Consider the following 13,345-nt stretch of genomic DNA (forward strand, 5'->3'; position numbering starts at 1 on the left):
CACATTTAGAATAAAGTAAGATAATTTCAGTAAGGTCAATGAATTTCTTATTTATAGAGGTGAAAGTCTGCTGCAAAATCTTTTGAAATACTTTAGAGAGCAGAATTTTTTGTCATGTTAATGGTTTTAAAACTCCACTACATGTTTACCTAAGTCTACAGTGAAGGTGTCTGCACTTGCATATCTCTTTAAAATATTACATGAGTCTGCAAATAGGTGTTTACTGTAATAGAATCTGAAGCTTTAACTCATCCAGCAGCATCAGTAAAGCAGAATCAGTGGTAGGAGTCGATGCTGTTGAAGATCAAGTGCTGTTCACTGATTGCTGATCCCTGAAGAGGCTCCTTTTGATGTTGCTTGTCTGAGAAAGCATCTTCATCTTTTGGGAACAAGAGCCCAGTATTTCTGGGCCACCTAATTTTGGAGTATCCCAGGACAGGAAGACAGGTTTGCCTCATACAGTTCCTTGTTTGGGGTTTTTTTGAGGACTGTGGTAAACTGTGGCCCTTGGAAAGCAATTCTTTGGAGCTGGTTATAAGGGCCTGTTCTTTGTAAGCTCTGAGGAAGGATGTGTTGGCTTGGGAAACAGTAAAACATATTGCCGGCTTTTAACAAGAATAAAATGCGTGTCTCCTGACTCAGTCCCCAAATTCTACTGCTCTCCACTTCTTACATAAACTAAAGAAGGATTTCTTCCTGCTTCTTCCTTGCAGGCGGCCTGCTCTGTACCCCTGTGGTGTTAAGCTCTGTAGAGTCCAGATTAGGGTTATAGATTCTCTTTAAGGCAAAGGCTTATACAACCTGTCAGGTGGTGAAGATACTGCACATGAAGCATTCTGACGTGGCTCACCTCTGCAGGACATGGGTCAGCTTGGGATGGGGACAGGAAACACTGTCCTGTCTGATGTAGGTGTTCCAGCAGGCCAGCCCTGTGAAGACAGATGCAGGGCACTGCCTCATGAAGGGAAAAAAGAATGATAATTTGAGCTGCTCTTGCATAATAGCAAGTTAATAAAGTCACATGAGAATATTGTCACTATGCTTGGATTTAGTGAACTTAACTCTAAGACTTTGTAAAATGTTATTTTCCATGCTGAATTTAATTTTCATTGATGTATATTTTGTAAATTGACACAACTCCTACGGTTAGTAAAAAATGTAAATATGTGTAAACAAAACTAAAAGTAGGCGCATATTCATAAAAGATATTATAAAAATAATCTTTTACATACCCAGTGCCCTAACACTTGCTTATTCAAAACTGAACAATGACTGGAATCCATCCAGATGCAGACAAATGCTAAATACTGCCAGTATACTGCCAGTATAAAACCACTCTCTCTTGGTAGTACTCAGTGTCCCTGTGGGAATAGTGACTCGTACATTGCCATCCATAATAGCTGCTTTCCCAGGAGCAGAGGGGAAGAGAATGTTTGTACAACCAACTTTGGTAAGTTGAATTGCTTTTTCTTCATATTTTATTTTGGTTTAGTGGCAATCAATGTACTCGGAGAGGGTACTCTCTTGCTAACTGAGGTTTCGGAGGCAGAGGCAGAAGAATCAGTCAGAGAAAGTGTTAACTCTCTACTCATTTGTTACACTACCTTATTTTTTAGTTTGCTCTTTATATTGTCCTTTCTGTTCTGCATTGAGTTTCTCATCATTCATTTGATTTTGCTGTAACTTACAACTCTTTGTCAATTTATTTAGAATATCATTTCACAGCTCAGTTTGAATTTGGTGCTTTTGAGCACTAAAATATGAGCTCTTACAACAACTGCCCAAGAGCTGAGATTATATATGGGAGACAAAGATTTTCCCCATCTCAAGCAAGGCCTACAAGACAAAAATACCTCCATGGTTCTTAGCAGAGGAGGATGTTTCCGACAGCAATTGTCTGATTCAGACAAATTCTTAAATAAGGATAAGCAACATAACTCATTAAATCAGTAGTCTTCCCCTTTGACACAAGTTCCACATACTCTCCAGAGTTTATGACCATGGGAAAGGAAGTAAAAATGTTCCTAGACTTTTATGCGTCAGACAGGCAGAATCTGAGCTATTCCAGAGGAGCCTTATCTTCCTGTTCCATGACACAGTTCTGTCCTCTAGTTCATGAAGACAACTATTACAGCATGTCTAGAAAGATTCAAGAGTTGAAATCCCATGCACTATAAGAACACCATGGACGGGCAAGGTGTTCTCCGTTATGAGCTAATAGCAGGAAAGGATTTATTGCCCTTAATCAATATGTACAACTGCATTCATTGATGGAAAGAAATTGCAAGATTTTGCTTTAGGAGAGCAAGATTTCACTGGTGCCTTGTCTTCTTTTTTATTTTCCTCTAGTTAATTTTTTTTGTTTGTTTTAAAGAAGAGCACTCATCTGTATCTTAGTAGGTGGAATGAAAGCAGCAGAAAGCACTGTGAAAGGTAGGGCTGTCAGGAAAGGAGGACACTTACAAAGAGGACGTTGAGTCAGACTTACAGAGGCAGGCACAAAGATTCCTTAGTTAGATCTGTAGCTCAAGGATACATCATGTTTAATGGAGGAAACTAATTCAGGAGAAAAAGTGCAGCAGGTGGGGATGATGAAGGATGAAGATGGTGGCCAGGACAGTTTTACACCATGCTGTTCTTCTAGTACTATATACTTTTCACGAGGATTTTCTCAGACTGCCTACTAGTTGTTCTTGTTTCTGATGCTATTAGCAATGATTGGAGTATGCTAAATAGATACAAATGTTGCACTCTGATTGGTTGTTATGTTATTGAATAATGTTTACTGACTATTAAAATAACTATTATCAACTTTGTTGTGCCCTTTGTTATGTGTTTTAATTTTCTCCAGAACTAACTAAAATTTACAAAACAAGAGGTAAGGAACAGGGAGGGAAAAAGTGGTGATTCTCCTGCCAGTGGTGGTTGCTTCCCATAAGAGCCTACCACAAAGCACATTTCATGAAAGTTGGACTGGATCTTCCAGTTGAGCATCCTCTGAAAGGAAAGAAATTCTGTGATCTGATTGAAGGCACAGTAAACAGAGCTGATGGGAAGGTTCACATAAACAGCGTATTACAGGTCTAAACTAAAGCCTGAGTGCAGTATGCCCCATGAGGAATAGCTTGGTGGGGTTACAGAGAAAGTCCAAAGTGGGGGTCAGGAAGGAGGGAGAGATTTCAGAGATTCAGAAGCTGGACAATTGAAGTGGCAGCATCTGATTTCCTTATTCCTGGTATGAGGGCTGTGACTGCATGCCTTGTTTCTCTGCAGAGACATAAAGGAGTCGTAGGTGAAGTTTGGAAGTAGGTTACTCCTCTCCGTATGTGCAAGGTGTGATCTGAAAATGCCTGCTAGATCTGGACTCTGGATTTGCGTGGCACTTGTCTTCTGAATGGTACCAGGCTTACATGGAGATTAGGAGTTAATCCCTGCCAAGCATATAGTTCTGGGTTTGAACAAAAGTCTACCATGGAAATGCTACGTGCATGGCTCAAGTAGGGCAGTGCTTAATGAGTCAGGCACTTCAGTGTTTGGCAGCAACAGATTTTTATTGTGATTTTGAATTTAGACATTCTGGTTATTCCTGTGTCCTTATATCCCTTTCTCAAGAAGAACAGAATTCATAACACATATTTGTTTGGTTGTGTTTTGTTTTTTGTTTTTTTTTTTATTGCAACCATTCCTGGTGATTATAATCATGATTAAGGAGCTGTCCTGTTAAGCACTATACAAAATATAATGAGGGACAGAGCTCTGAAGAATATAATATCAGAAGGGCAAAAGAAGAAGAGAAGAGGTGAAATACCTTGTTTCTGTAGTGGAACGAGGAAAAGAACGTTTTTCTCATTAGTCTAATGGCACTTGACTCCATGTTGCTGTGCTTCCTAGTATAACTGTTTATTCCCTTCACCGTGGTAACTTGTTTTCAAATATTCTTCATTCTTCTAACAACTTCTAGCCCTTCTTATGCTTACCTTTTTGGCAACTACAAAGTTTGCCATTTCTGGCCTGATTCTGTAAAGTACTGAGTTCCATTAACTCTACTAACTCAAGCCTTAGCTTCTTCCAGGATTAAACCTTGTCTAACTACAACATTAATGATCCAAATTAAAGACTGTTATATAAAGGCTGAATTATACTTCACTGGTAAGTCTGTCAAGCTGCAACTGTAGAAGTACTCAGCAGTGTAGAATTCGTAATCTTTCTTGATGGATAATTATAAATGTTGATGTCCACTCTGCAGTAATGTCAGTTCATAATCTGCTTTCTGAGGTCACCTTATTAATCTCTTGTAATGTCATTATTTGCTCTATTTATTAATAAAGAAATTGCATTCTCATATATTTAACTAAAAAGTTGATAAGCACAGACTGTAGATAGTGGGAAAAGCTGCCAATTCATTATTTTAAGAAGTGGAGAGTAGAGAATTATCAAGAGAAAATGTTTACACAGATACCCAAAAGGAACATTTGGACACATCAGCTGTATTAGCAGAGTTAATTGTTAAGCATGACCCAACTCCCTTCAGTCTAATTACACCAATCCCCCAATTCTGTGAAAAAGCAGCAACTGAGCAATACACAGCTGGAAGAAGGGCTTCAAATGCAGCTGTCTTGCTCTTTTTAACAGAGGATTAAAAAGATTGAAGAGATCATTATGATAAACAGAAATCTTTTCCTCGTGTAAACTGTAGGGACAGTCTGCTTGCTTCCATGCTTTCTCATGAGTGTTCAGAGATAATGAGAACATGTAAATCTTTTCTCCAAAAACCATATGTAAGGCAAAAACTGCCTTGTTACTGAGCATAACAACCGTGTTCCTGAATGCCATATCATTCATACCTCAGCAAATTCAATATTGCTCTAGCGACTCTTATTTGAAAGCAGAACCTATTATTTCATCAAGTCAGATTAATTTTTTCTTTAAATTGTTTTGTTTGAAATTCCTTTTTTTCTGACTCTTTCAAATGCTTCCTACAAATTTTGTAAATCTCCTTAAAAATGAAAAATACTGGGGGTTTTTGTTAAATTCTTATTTCAAAAATACATTTCAACTGACATATTGCATAAGGTTTAGCAGTAATATCTTTGAAAATACTTTTTGTGGATGGGTCTGAATCGTGTGTGTGTATATATATCTATATAAAAATTTGATTTCTGATTTCCTTTCTTACGATATATTCATTCAGTACGACTAATTCCTGTTCATTGATACATCTGTTCTCTTTATAGAAAATTATATGAATATGACAGAAAATATATTAATGATTTAAAATATTTTTAGAAAAGCAAAGAATTCTGTTGCCGGGGGAAAAAAAAAAAATTCATTAATCGCCTGTCAGCATTCCTTTGTTTTGAGACTTCTCTTTTTAGAATATAAATACTATGTGTATTGTACAGATATCCGGTACTGAAATGGAACTGCTAGAGCAGTTCACAAAGAACTGGGTTTTACTCAGCATGATTAGGTCAAGGTACTAGTAAAAAAGTAACCTGGGTTTTAAAACAGCCTCAAACCTAAACATCTATAGACCTGAGTTGAACAGAGGAAAATCTGTCACAATATTGCAAACTTGTCACCTTTGTATGATGAGTAGAATTTGCAGTCCAGGCGGTCTTAGTTTGTCATCTACTTCACATGACAGTATTTGGCAAGGAATTACAGTACCGACTGGGATGCGGAAACTGTGAAACAAACGGGATAACTGAAGATGGAGCTGAAGTGCCCTTGCCCCTTTACATACCTGACGATAATCCTGTGTAAGAATATGCTGCATAACTCTTCTCTTTCTTGCCTGATCCTGCATTAGAATATGGTAGCTTGGGTTTAACACTGCAAGATTTTTGAATCTCCCTCAGTACAGAAATAAGAGATCCTGTGTCCTTGGGGAAGATTGGCAGTCTGGCCTGTACCGTAGGAATCCCATTGCAGTTTCCTGGAACTTGTAGAGTTAAAAATGCACCATGTCCAGCATGACTTTACACCCTTGCTTGCCTGGTGGGTTTTCCTTGTCCTCCTGATCTTGTCCCTTCATATGTACTATTTTACTATGACAGTATAAAACTGTCTTCTGGGATCCTTTCTACACTCGGATACAATGATGACATAAAAAACCTAGAGAAGTTATTTTTTGTGATACCCTAACAATGCTGAATTTTGAATAGAGTTCTGCTTTGATTATGATCTCTTATGTACTGCTCTCTTACCAACCAAACTATTTTAACTTGCCTTTCACTTAATAATTGCAAAAAACCTATATGCCGGTTCTCTTTAATTAACACCTGTATTTCCTCCTTGCTCAAAAATTTGTAGTAAAGTCTTATTCACAACTCAATAGGTTGTGATACCTTCCAGATACAATCATCTGTGAACAGAATACTAGGTAAAATGAACGACACTTGATAGCATAATTTATTATGATAATATTCAGTTTTACTGTAAGTGGATATTTTGCATTAATTTTGTCTTTATTCTCTGATTGTTCAACAACAGTCAAATCTGATCCAGCTAAAAAGATGCTTTCAACGTGTTTTCTTTCTTAAGCAATGTTGAAGTTGAAACCTTTAAGACTATTTACTAAACCTTTTCCTTTTCAAAAGATTAAATAATGATTTGGAACAATTTTAATGCCAGCTAATATGTCTCATCCATGTAAACCACTTTCAATCTAGCAATTATCTACTTTGAACTGAAGGAATAATCCCTTATTAGAAACATGTCAACAGGGTGTGCAATTTCATAACTGCTTACTGCCAGCTAATAGGAAGAGTTTCTAAAATAGGATTTTTTTTTTTAATTTAAAGAAAGGTAATTCCGTTTACTTGCAATTTCAAAATTTGATATTCTTCTAGTCCTGAATGATACTATCTAAATTTTTAGTAAAAAACTCAGACCTCTCCTCTGGGACTGAAAGATCGGTCATTTTAGAGTTCCTAGAGCCATACTTCAGAAATACAGGACCCAAAAGCCCAAATGCTTTCACCTTTACTTCAAATTGTGTGCTCCTGCAAATTCTTCAAGATCCTGGAAAACTTCAGTTTTGTCCTGCCATGTAGTCCACAAATGGGCTTCTCTGAATCCATGGATTTAGGAAACCTAGGGATTTTTGTGCTGAGGGGTAATGGAGGTTTCTGAACAAGCCTGGTTTGGTCAGAAATTTTTCAAGTGCTTCCACCAGGTGCTTTTAATTTGACAATTTAGAACAATCTAAAGCAAATGTTTGTAGGATTTTCTTCTGTTGAGTTCAAAGAGTGCACTTTAAACTTGTACACAGAAAGCTGTATTTGTTTCAGTTGGAGCTGACTCCCACTGTACTACTTAAATCTCATTTTAAGATCTAGTATTTGTTGTCTAAATTGTATTTCTCTGATCCACCCTGTGCAAGGGGGTAACGAGAAGGTATGTGGTCCATGAGTACACCAGGAAGTGAATTATGACTCAGAATCTCAATTTCTCTTGTGCTTTTTCCTTCCTATTGTGTGGGAGTACCTCACTGGTTTGTACGGAGCAAATTACTTGCTGTTGTTGAAATGGCCAAGTACTTTGACTAGCAAGTATCAAAACCTCACTGTAAAACATGTATAGGGAGAGAGAGGAAGAATAATAATGAATATTCAACTTGATGAAAAATCATATTCCTAATAAGGTTATTCATGCAAAATAATATTCTGCTTGTGGAGGCAAAAAGATTATCTGTAAAGTATGGTTCCTTAGTAATAGTAGCAGAACCTGCCTTTGATCCGATATTCTATACTGTCAGTCCAGTGAGCCAATATTCCAATCGTGGTATTCTTTACTTTGCAAAGACTGCAGCTCAAACATGAAAAATCTTTCTCTTGAAATTATTTCTTCATACCTAAGAGCTAAATGTATTGGGTATGGTCTCTTACTAGCTCACATTATGTCAATTTTGGTTCTGAAAAATACATTACTTTCTTTGTAATTAAACGGAATATGAGGACTAACACATACATATGTCTTGCATACTTACATCATACATCTCCTTAAGCATTCTCCTTATCTCCATAAGCGTATCTCCTTATCTTAAGATTCTCCTTATCTCCATAAGCGCATTCAATAAAAAGTCTTAGCAATGTATGCGTTCCTCCCATAGTACTAGGGAAAAACATTCCAGAACTAAAGTCACAAAAGAGTACATTCTATAGAAGACAGCCTTCATTTTTCAACAGTTACTTGCTGCCAATCCAAGCTGGGCAACAGGTTTAAAAAAATGACTAAACTGAAAGATTACTATCTGTATTTAAAGGCCATATTTCAAAATGGAGTGAAATTAGATAGTCCTTTTGTTTGTTTTGTTACATGTTGGAAAGCAGTGAGCCAATATGAACACCTTCAGAAAGATACCTGCCTTGTTGCATGTCACATTGTACTGGACATGAAAATTATGCTCGATCCACAAAAAGGAACACCTTAAAAAAGAACAGCTGATTTTCAGCTGCTGGACTTATTAGAAGCTTACCCTAAAGATGATCTCTAAAGATTTAGCAAAATATACATTGGAACAGGGAGAAAACTTTCCATTCTATTAATAAATCTGCTGCAACTACAGCTAAGGTCTGTGTACATGATTTTATAGGCACAGTTGGGCCTTTCTAAACACAACACAATATAAAATAGAAGCTCAATAGTAAGATTTGCTTTTCTAGACAAATATAAGTATTCCTATAGGAAATAATGTGCATACTATAGAAGTCCAGGCATAGACAGGTTTTTTTATTTACACAGGTTTGTTTCTCTTCATTCAGATCCTGACCTATATATACTATTTTGCAACAGAAAGCAAATTGACAGATTTCCATGAGAGGAAAATGCCATTACAGAACAAATATGTAAGCAAACTCTGCTTTATGTGAGTAGTATTACCCCAAACCAACATCGATTAGTGAGGTCAAGAACACTTTTTATGCAGTGTGCATGTGTTCAAATATGCGGTCTGCAGACCCACTTCCAGATAAATTTGTGAGAATGCCAAGGAAGTAAGAATTCAGAGCTGATTGCCCATTGCATGTGTAAGGGCTGACAAACTGAGCGGTGTGTGTCGTAATACCACATTGCAGGGGTTTTAGTTACCCAGGAACAAAGAAACTTACTGACACAAAGTAGTATATCAGCCTTTTCCTTCTTTCAGTGATTAAGCACAATTGGCCTTGTATCTTCTGACTTGTTTGTAATAAAATGCAAAACCAGTCTGAACTAGAAGAAAAACTCAGGGTCTAATTACCTACCGATTTTTAGTAAAGCCTGATTAGTTCTAGTCATTGGAATCTTTTACTGACTTTGTGAGGGCTGAGAAAGGAACTTTGTCACATCCATCAGAATTAACATGAAGAAAGAGAGATTATAATCTCTTTGGACTCAGTTTGGTTTTGGCTTTCGCTCTTTTTTCCCAAACCTTTGTTTGAAGCTCAGATGGAAGAAGAGAACTGAATTAACTGAACCAAGGGAGGCCAATATTAAATACAGAGAAGTGTGTGATCGCCAGTGTTCCTGTGAGCTTGATTGTTGTAGGTGATGAGAGCATCACTGGACATCTGAGTGGCTACTCCCACAGAGGGGATACTAGTTTTGATTTTTCTTTGCATTCTTCTGGGTGGGAGAGGCTCTCTGAAGAGACAGCAGATTCTGTTCCAGCTTTTGAGAGCCCATAGGCACACAAGTCTCCCTGCATAGATGCTTGCATCTCACTATTTCTCTTTGGCAGTATGCATATTCCTGATTGAAAACATTTTGATACAAAACCTCCTTTGCTCCTGGAAGCTTTATTCTAAGAAGCATTTTTATATTGTGAAAAATACATGCCACAGTATAAAAAGCACTTAAACTAAGAGTCCACCTTAAGTTGCCTCATAATGTTTTATTGGACTCATGAGAGCATGTTAGTGTGCATAGTAGTTTGCCACAGTCTCAGCATCCATGGAATTTTCTTCAAAGCATCATCTTTGTGGTCAAGAAATGAAATGAATAATGTAACAATGCTCTCCCTAGCTTACATGGCTGAGACTCATTTGTGTACACAGATACTGACTGGATATATAGTCTGAGGCAGAATTTTCACTCAGAGGATACTACTGTGTTATTTCTAAGAGTGATTCATATCAGTGATAGAAAGAAAAACATACATTAAACTGAAAGGGAAGAGGAGGGTGAAAGAGTGACTGGAGAGGAGATGGTAGTAGTATAAAAATATTTATCTTTCTGTTTTTAAAAGTATGATAAAACAAAAAATATTTTACTATTCCATACATTTTTTCAGCAATGAAGTACGGTATTCTGAAACATCAGAAGGGAAAATATCTTTTGTAGGATTGTTACTTTCTTATCATGATAGACTAGTTTTAGCCAGAAATAGCTTTGTAAATTCACTTATTTAACATAGCAAGTTTTGTACTAAGTTCTTGTACTTGGCATTCCAGGCATGAAACCTTATGTCCTCAAACTGTTTGGAGACTGAATGGCATAAAGACTGTTAATAGTGCACAGGCACCTTCATTTAGACAATGGAGTAATAAATCTTCATGTTCTCTTGCCCATTTCCTATCAAACAGAGGCTTTGAGTAATGTCCCGAATAAGGTTACTTCTGTTGCTTCTATTCACATATATCTGTATTTCAGTTTCAAATGCACATTTCTATAAAAGGTAGTGAAGCTGTTTTTTTAAAACCAAGAGAGTAACTTTATATGTAGATCTCCCTATAATGAAATGTGTGGAAATGTAAACTTTTATTTATCACATTGTATTTAAAAGCAGCTTACGGGATTTTCCTATTGATTTATTCCATTTAGTTCAAAATCAGGAAGCTCTACAAATATTAAATGTAATTTAGACATTATTTGAACTAGCTTGGTTTCCTTACTTGATAAATGCTTCCATATTCTCAACATTGATACTGTGCTTATTAATTTGATATCTTCTGGTAGAAATAGTGGTGCCAGTTCCATGAAAATACTTTCTGCCTAAGACATTTGTTTATGCAAAATTTCTCTGAAAGTAAGCACAAAAAAGTAAATTATTTTAACTGACCTAAATTCACCCAAAACACAAGACAATGATGGGAAGACAACTAGTCAGAAGATTGCAGTAAAAATATTTTCCAAATAAAATAGCTTCTTCATCTGTCTCCCTAGGTGGGAAACTTGAGAGGACTTTGAACTCCTAGATGTCCTCTTTGTTTACATGGTAGATTCATACCTAGGTTTCTAATATATTGCCTGGCAATCTTATTTTTTGAGATATAAAGTAATTAGGCTGAATATAGGGTGTGAAATTATTCAGACTGACAAAGGAATAACGGAAGAAGTGTTAACACTAGAAGTGTTAACACCCTGCCTTTTTCAGATTTAGATACACCTAGGAAAATAGGGTTAAAAAGTATTAACTCATATTTTACTGCTAAGAATTTACCAGTTTTTAACTTAATTTTTCTATTATATAAAATAGGATGAATGATATTACTAATCAGGATGTGCGTGAAATCTAGGAGACCATCTCCTGCAGAACTCAAAACATACAAAAGAATTGTCTTTTATTAGGTGAGATAAACAACTTAAGAAAATGAACATTCATACATTCAGAAGTCATACATACTTTTATTTACTGTGGCATAGAGATAAAATGATTTAGTATTACGAGCTGCGTACTAGCATTTTCAATAGAATAGATGTCACAGGACAACCGTGATACCATGCTGGCTCTGTGAGTCATGAACCCTTTAGGTTTCAGTCTGTGAACACAAAGTTGTGAAATGCATCCAGTTACGTTTGCAAATGCATTTTACTGGAGGAACGTGACTGTAGAAAGAATTTTTCACTCTATTTCAAACAGATTTATCTGTTCAATTCCCATTGTATTATAATACAACATTTAAGAGCAATAACTAGAACCTGTAATATCTGATAACAGTAGACATTAGATAGGTATTAGATATGTACTGCAAACATGGTTACCTATTTTCCCATCTTAAATAAAAGGGAATAGGGAAAAGGCTGTTTCCTTGTAAACCCTTTACATGCTTGCATGAGTTCCTTTGCAGTAGGCCACTTGTTTGGAAACTACCAAAACCAAGTTTTTGGGATTTACTTAAATACAAAAATGAACTTCTCAAGTCAACTCTACATTTAACGATAACATAGTATTTTTGCACACTGAAAAGATTTAGGAAAAAGAGCTTAGTAACATATTTTCCCATTGAAGAAAGAAGCTAATAAATCTAAAATAAGGACAGGAGAAAGCAAAAGAATCAAGACTAAACTCTCCCTTTGAGAATTAGGTTTGTATTTGCTTTGTCTCTTACCTTAACCCACCACTCCCCAACCCCCCCCCCCCACCCCAACCCCTCCCCCCCCCACCCAACCCCTCCCCCCCCCCCCCAACCCCTCCCCCCCCCCCCCCCCCAACCCACCACCAAACGCACCCAAATCACTAGTAACTATTTTTAGGCACATAGAAAAAAATTCATTTCAAACCTATTTCTCCTTGCTTGAATTTTTTTGACTTTCCTTGCCAAACTTCAGTTTCTGCGCTGACTGGAACCTCTAAAATCCAGTTAAAAATACTCCGAACAGATCCAGGCACTAGAGGGAGACACGAGCACGTGAGCTTAACCAGTGTGTCATAATGTGTGAGCGGGGGGCGGTTACTGTGGAGACCTGATGAAACATTAGTTTTGATGGAAGTCTTTAAGTACAAATGCTTTTGAGAGCTCTAAAGAGTGTTTGAAGATCCCCTCCAAACTAAAAGCAAGTTGTTCGCTAGTGAGTTACGTTTTCATTAACATGCCAGCAGTTTGAAATATTCTTTCAAATACACCGCAATCACTATTTGTAAACTCTAACACAAAAGTGCAAGGTAAAAAGAGCATGTTATTGTAAGGCCCTTTACAAGCTCTCCTGTTTAAATCTGCCTGTATACCTGTTTCTGTATACAGATTTATTTCTGGTCTAGGCACTACTTCAGAAGAGATATAGTCTTATGCTAGACACATATGTGACATTCCGTTCAAGATTTTATCATGGAAGAAGACTTTTTATTTTCTTTTGCAGAGTATATTTAGAAGTGAAAAATAGTAGTTTTCCTGTAGCTTTATGATTTAATATAAAATATCACCATCTGGTTTTTAATTTTGTTTGTATTAACTTGTTTGGTAAAGAAAAGTATGATAAATGCATTGTATTATTATTGCAATTATAACTGGTTTTAGTTAGTTAAGAGATCACTTTACATCTGACCGTCTAGCCTAGTTTTAGGTTTTAGACACATGAACCATGCGCAGTTTTTAAGAACCTGATCTTTATCTGGTGAAGGAATCAACTGAGATCCAGACAT

At 36.7% G+C, this 13,345-nt stretch overlaps 1 long non-coding RNA gene across 2 annotated transcripts in view; it reads left to right on the plus strand.

The window, feature by feature from the left end:
• Positions 1–683: 683 nt before the first annotated feature.
• The window catches only part of LOC130143632 (uncharacterized), a 99,820-nt gene continuing 87,158 nt past the window's right edge, over positions 684–13,345 (plus strand). For both annotated transcript variants that reach the window (XR_008819817.1, XR_008819816.1), the window contains exon 1: positions 684–1,450. This is a non-coding gene — a long non-coding RNA (uncharacterized LOC130143632). The remainder of the gene's footprint in view (positions 1,451–13,345) is intronic.

Source organism: Falco biarmicus, chromosome 1 (assembly GCF_023638135.1).
Source record: "Falco biarmicus isolate bFalBia1 chromosome 1, bFalBia1.pri, whole genome shotgun sequence".
NCBI classification, from domain to species: domain Eukaryota; kingdom Metazoa; phylum Chordata; class Aves; order Falconiformes; family Falconidae; genus Falco; species Falco biarmicus.